Here is a 7,193-nt window from a genome sequence, read left to right as displayed (position 1 = left end):
AGAGTGCCCTGTGGTGGGGTTATGGTATGGGCAGGTATAAGCTACGGACAACGAACACAATTGCATTTTATCAATGGAAATTTGAATGCACAGAGATACCGTGACGAGATCCTGAGGCCCATTGTTGTGCCATTCATCTGCCGCAAAACCCTCATGTTTTAGCATGATAATGCACATCCCCATGTAGCAAGGATCTGTCCACAATTCCAAGAAGCTGAAAATGTCCCAGTTCTTCCATGGCCTGCATACTCACCATACATGTCACCCATCGAGCATGTTTGGGATGCTCTGGATTGACGTGTATGACAGCGTGTTCCAGTTCCTGCCAATATCCAGCAACTTCACACAGCCATTGAGAAGGAGTGGGACAACATTCCACAGGCCACAATCAACAGCCTGATCAACTCTATGCGAAGGAGATGTCGCTGCATGAGGCAAATGGTGGTCACACCAGATACTGACTTGTTTTCTGATCCACACCCCTACCTTTAAAAAAAAGGTATCTGTGACTAACAGATGCATATCTGTATTGCCAGTCATGTGAAATCCATAGATTAGGGCCTAATTAATTTATTTCAATTGACTGATTTCCTTATATGAACTGTAACTCAGTAAAATCGTTGAAATTGTTGAATGTTGCGTTTATATTTTTGTTCAGTGTAACTAGCACTTTTCCTCCCCCTCTCAACCGCCCCCTGTTTATATCTTCCAATAATAGATTGTAGTGTAAAGGAGAAAAATATTATTCATATATGTAGAGTATACAAAGAAGAAGATGCGATGCCCTAGGCTACCACTGAGTCAAACAATCAACATGTTGGCCGCTCAAATGACTGATAACTGTTGATTGGGATTTTCTGTCCAATTGGATTATGGTCACTATTTCTCACCTTCACAGAAGCGTTCTTATTCTAGATAGGTTCTTAAAGTAAGGCCATACACATTTACTTAAATGTTGAACGGATTCCCCTCTTCAATTTAATCAAAAATAAAATTAATATCTGAAAAAGTGATCCTGAGGCCCATTGTACTGAAAAAGTGCACGATTAGAGGATGCTTCCAGTAAAGAGATACACAACTTCCTCTTGGATTATGGCTGAATTATGCCTCTTTTAGCATCCCCAAGAGGCTATCATCTCTTAAAGTTGGTTGCCAGGTGTTGAACTAAGGTCACTATAGTATTTTAACAAGAAGGTCCACTTTTTGATTTGTATTTGCTTGCCACACAATCTGTTAAACATTTATTTACATTTGTATGGCCTAAATACTGAAAAAATGAACTAGGAATCTGTCTCATTCCATTATTTGTTGTGAACAGTTATTTGACTTATTAGTCCAAAAATAGTTCTGACATTAAATGTGACATTTTGAGTATGACCCACATCTGATGTATTCCTGATCGGTCCTTATACTAAAGTCAGTTGTAGAGATTTAGATTTAGTGAATAGAGTATCGCCCATCCTAAATTTGAACATTTTCCAAAATCACATCTTTAATTTTCTCAGTGCATCTTGTGACCTCAGGGTATAAAAAAGGGTTGGAATTCTGTGAAACCAGCCAACATGGACAGGAATGACTGTGAGTTGAAAGGAGACAGCCTTTGACTGTGAGTATGTATCAGATGGCCTTTGTGCTCTAAGCACACCAGATGATAATATTTTAGCTGCCCTTTCCAGGACAGATTATCACATTGGTCATTTATTTCTCTGATTTATTGAACTCCAGCAACACTGGGACACTTCTCCAAATGAAACCTCACAATTGAAGTCATTAGACTTTCACACAATCAGGTGTTTACCTACCCTGTTTAGGTCAACAGTGGTCGTGTATGAGTCATACGAGGCATACTACAGTAACTTACTTTAATTGATCTGATTCGGACAATTTTCAGATATTCTCTTTTTTCCCATGCCAAATCAGGCAAGTTCCATGATTGTGTTTGCCAACATCTGCAGCGAGTGTCTTCTGTACCTGATAACAGCAATACCTTCCCTGTGTCCACAAAGATGCAGAGGTCGATATGATGTATGTGTCGTGACCATCTTTGTATCTGTGCCATTATAGCGGCTTTGACAGCATGGCAAGTGCCATTGAGGCTATCTCCATTTTGAAGTAGGACATTTTCTTCTTCACGATTGGCTGATCCCTCCTGATGACCCGGTTGGACGTGACTCCAACAGGGTCACCAGGAAGGATCAGCCAATGAAGCTGAAGTCCCACCCAGTTGACTACATTAAAATGATGGAAGCCCTCAATGGCGCTGCACATGCTAAGACGGCCTTTTGGCCACTAGATGTCTCTATCATTCATTATGACCATGACCTTCAAGTCTGCCATGGCCTTTTAGAGCAGTTTGACACTGAAACCCAGCGGCCAGAGACAACAGCTTATACAATGAGCCTGAAGGACAGTTTCATGAGTCCCAGAGGAATTCTGAACATATGCCTCTGTAGGGTGGCTGAAGGAGCATTGTGATCTACAGATCTTCTACTCTACTAGAACATTGGTAATGCTGGCTCTTTGATTGGGTCATTTTCCCATCAAAGAGCCATTTCGCTAGCCTGACTACCCACCCACCATGGCTCTGGCCCAACGCCACGCCCACTTGCGTTTCTTCTCTACCACAAGTCTGGATTTGTTTTCCTCTCCGACGTCTTCTAGCGATCACATTCTGACCATTCTGATTGGTCCAAGAAACCGACAGGTTGGGCCAACATGATTCATAAATCACGTCACTGGCTTGTATACTCTGATTGGTTAGAGACGATCCAATTGCTCATGACTTTGTTTTGTACAATGGCCCACATTTTCTCGTCAGGCAACCATTTCACTACCTTTCACTCTTCTCTGCTTCTCTCAACCCCATATCTCTCAGTATGAGATGGTGACACACACACACACACCATTTACATAATATACATAATATATCACAAACAGTGGTTGTTGCACATGCACATGTACAGACACAATCTGCGGGTTGGTGTATGACAAAGCTCTGGACCATGTGACACTGATAAGGAGTGACTGGCTCCTGTCGCCCAGCCATATGTCACACAGACAAAGGTAGACCCCATGCTCTCACAGAAACAGGAGTGGGGTGGCCAGGAAGCAGCACTTTTCCCCCCTGACATCAGCAGCCCCCCCCCCTTACCAAACACTCTGATCCTTTGAGAGTCAGTACTGAATCACCACACACAGACAGTATCATTAGCGTATGAAACTGGTCTACGAAGAGTGGTCCAACACTCAGCTAAGTAATTACCAAGATACACTACATGACCAAAAGCATGTGGATATCTGCTCGTCAAGCATCTCATTCCAAAATCATGGGCATTAACATGGAGTTGGTCTCCCCCTTTGCTGCTATAACAGCCTCCACTCTTCTGGGAAGGCTTTCCACTAGATGTTGGAACATTGCTGCGGGGACTTGCTTCCATTCAGCCACAAGAGCATTGGTGAGGTCGGGCACTGATGTTGGGCGATTAGGCCTGGCTCGCAGTCGGTGTTCCAATTAATCCCAAAGGTGTTCGATTGGGTTGAGGTCAGGGCTCTGTGCAGGCCAGTCAAGTTCTATCTCGACAAACCATTTCTGAATGGACCTCACTTTGTGCACAGGGGCATTGTCATGCTGAAAGGTGAGGAATCCCCTTTAAGAGGAATAAATAACGTGTTCTAGTCTATGTCTGCATTCCAACTAGCACCCTATTCCCTTTCTAGTGCACTACTTTTGACCAGGGCTCATAGGGAATAGGGTGCCATTTGGGAGACAGCCATGTTTGTTGAATCCCGGGTTCACCAGGTCCCAAGTGCACTTCAAAGCATCACTACTTACCACCTGATAGAGGGAGGTGACCAACACCCCTAGTGTGGCAAAGACCATCCCCAGGAGGTTGAACTTCACATCATAGTAGGAGTTCAGGATCACACCTAATGTTATGGGCACCTAGTAGTGGGAAAAGACAGACACATCAGGTAAATAGCGTTACTGTAACTGTAATCATAAAAATTCATGAAAAAAGTTTGGGTTAGGCATTAGGGTTAGTGTGGTTAGGGTTAAAGGGATACTTGGGGATGTTGGCAATGAGGCCCTTTATCTACTTCCCCTGAGTCAGATGAACTCGTGGATACCATTTGTATGGCTAATGCATGCAGTTTGAAGGAAGTCGCTAGCTAGCATTAGCGCAATGACTAGAAGTCTATGGATATCTGCTCGTGAAAGTACCTCTAATGTCCTTCATACTGGACACAGAGATTTTCTGACTTTGCCAGCTAGTGACCACTCTGCAGAGCTGCCTCCAGTATATTCAGTATATACTAAGCTACCTGCCGGACCAGGGGCGGCAGGTAGCTTAGTGGTTAAGAGCGTTGTGCCAGTAACCGAAAGGTCACTGGTTCTAATCCCTGAGCCGACTAGGTGAAAAATCTGTCGATGTGCCCTTGAGCAAGGCACTTAACCCTAATTGCTCCTGTAAGTCGCTCTGGATAAGAGCGTCTGCTAAATGACTAATTATTATTATTAATTATTATATCGATCATCTCTATTCATTGTAGAGCGTAATCCCTGTACATTTTTGTGGGAATGACATTGGAACTACGGAACATAATTTATTTAGTTGTGATCATATTACCAATTTCTGGGTGGTTATGATTTATTATTTTCAAATTATATTATTATTGCCAATTTCACATAGGTCGTCAAATTTGGTTTATTCCAAGATGGTCAAAAATGTATTTGTATTAACCAAATTCTTTATACACAAATACAGATTTTTGAAGGCTACCCCCTTTATTTATTTTTTTGAAAGACAGCTTGATATTTTTTTTGCAATCATTAAGATTGGTTAAAAACAAACATGACCGGAAACTCACTGCTACCTTTGAAACATACATATGTCTAATTTTATGTATATAAGACCTCTGTGATGTTTGTAAAAGTTTGTTTTCTTAAACCTGTGTGCTTGATTATGTACTTTGCTAAATGTTCATTTTGAATGTATAATTCAACTTCGGTATATGTTTGTACAATTAGAAAAGTATTTAATTTTTAAACAAAAAAAAGTCATCTCAATAAATGCCAATCTGACCATTCTGTATGGAATGCTAGCTACATTGTAGCAGGCAGCAGCATTGGTACATTGTAACCACTACATACCAAAGTCAATTTGATCTTGGTGGAGAATGTCTTCTTGTAACACAGTCTGTATGACAATGATCACAGGAGTTGTCATCGCTTTGGCCAGCTGGTAAGTGCCAATGGTGTTGTTTTGTAAGGACATATTGGTGAAAGCCACGAAGCCACAGAAGCTGAGAGCGAGCCAGATAATTTTGGTGGGTTGGAGACTCTTTGGCGCAAATATGTCCATCTTCTGGCATACCCATAGTCCAAGCCATGTCACCACGAAATGGATCAGCGTTAGAGTCATGTTTGGGAAGCCATAGTGAACATAGATCCATTTGTTGATGAAAACGATGCATATCGACGACAGCAAATTGGCCAATAATCCAATGACGAGGCGGCTGTTCGAGAAAAGGTGTGAAAGTCGGTTAGCCATGGTCCTCTTGATAACCGTCCTGTAAAATCTACCTATAGGGTTCAGTAGTACTGTATAGTATGAAGCTAGCTTGCTAATGTAAACCAACAAATTCAAGTAAAAATGTCTACCCTCTGCCAGTTGTGCAACGCTTTCATACTTTTCCCATCGCATGTTGATCATATAGGGAAAAAAAAGAGCCTGGCTGCAACTTAACGGGAGTAGTGACGTCGGATGAAGAGACCTTTACTTCCGTTTTTTCTGCGAAGAGAACTAGCCACGTCAGTGCCCTACAGCGCCTCCCCGTGGAGACTTTGGAAAGTTGAAGGCGATAACCTAAACTATTTATTCTAGACATATACAAGGTCTCTCAAACCTTCCTTATACTCTTCTAGATTCAGATACGGATTTGCATCCAGCCTGTGCACGGCCCAAAGACAAACAATATTTCAGTCAAGTCACTTTTATTGTATACAAAAATGCAGAAAATCATTCACTCCATTACATAAAATTTGGCAAAAAAAAGAAAAAGAACACAAAAAAGAAAAGAAAACAAATGTCCAGGTGGGGTGTATTTATGGTTGGATCTCGTACCCCAGCGGGTCCAGACTCTTATCCAATAAGAGAAGAGACGACTCCCTCATCTTCTGAAGGAACTTCCTCAGCTCATCTTTGGAGAACACCTGAGACAGAGAGAGAGAAGAGACAGAACATAGTTAGCAAAAAGAAGAAGAGGATGGGAAAGTAGAAGAGTGGAAGAGGAGACAGCAAGGAGATCAGTAGGCCCCTGAATGTTACTTTTGAAGCTTGCCCTCTTATGAAGTTCAATGCAACCACTGAGCAAGAGACCTGTGATGGTACCACACAACCTCTGAACAATACTTTTCAAACTGACCCTTGTTTGAAGCTCAATGCAACTACTGAGCAAGTGACCAGTGTTGGCAATGCACACCCTCTGAGCAACAATTTTCAAACTGACCCCGAACCAACAAAAAGCTCTGAAGTCGATGTCAGTGAACACACGGTACAATCCCAACCAGGCCCGTCTGGGAGAGATCGGTGCTCTGACAGTCTTTGTAATCAAAGTGTTGATTTGGAGAACAAATTAAGTGACACCTTCACCTTTGACAACACCCTTGAGTTGGATCCCAACTTGCTGGTCACATCCACTCCCATGGTTACGTCTAAGGCTTTTAGGAAACCAGAGAGACCCTCGGATGTGCGGAAAAGGTTATCTCCGGGCTTCCTGCCAAAACCAGCCAAACCACCAGCTATCTCTAAACTTGTCACTAATAGGAAGACCTTCCTTCAGCCCCAGAGTGTCACCTCCAATCCCAAATCACTGCTACCCCCACCGAGATCTGTGTCCCAGCTTCCGTCGCTGACTGGCCTGCCAAAGACCAAGCCAGCCCCTGTCGCTTTAGCCCCCTCGAAGCCATCCTCCTCTGCCATACCCAGCACCAGACGCAAAACACTAGCAGATGCTTCGGGACATGCTGCAGTCACTGTTTCTCAGCAGGTAGGCTATTGGGAGTGCTAAGTGTGGTTACATCTCAACAGGATATTATATTATTGTATTTTTTAAATGAATATTAAGGCGATATTTATCAGTTTGAGATGATCCTCTACCAATCCATCCACTGTATTTAGTTAAGAGATGCA

General features: G+C 42.6%; 1 pseudogene; it reads right to left on the bottom strand.

Moving 5' to 3' along the window:
* Positions 1–3,673: 3,673 nt before the first annotated feature.
* On the bottom strand, positions 3,674–5,627 carry LOC123485343 (annotated as a pseudogene).
* Between the last annotated feature and the right edge of the window lie 1,566 nt (positions 5,628–7,193).

Source organism: Coregonus clupeaformis, unplaced genomic scaffold (genome assembly GCF_020615455.1).
Source record: "Coregonus clupeaformis isolate EN_2021a unplaced genomic scaffold, ASM2061545v1 scaf0652, whole genome shotgun sequence".
Taxonomy (NCBI): Eukaryota; Metazoa; Chordata; class Actinopteri; order Salmoniformes; family Salmonidae; genus Coregonus; species Coregonus clupeaformis.
The sequence above is the reverse complement of the archived record's forward strand: the minus strand, read 5'-3'. Positions and strand labels throughout refer to the sequence as shown.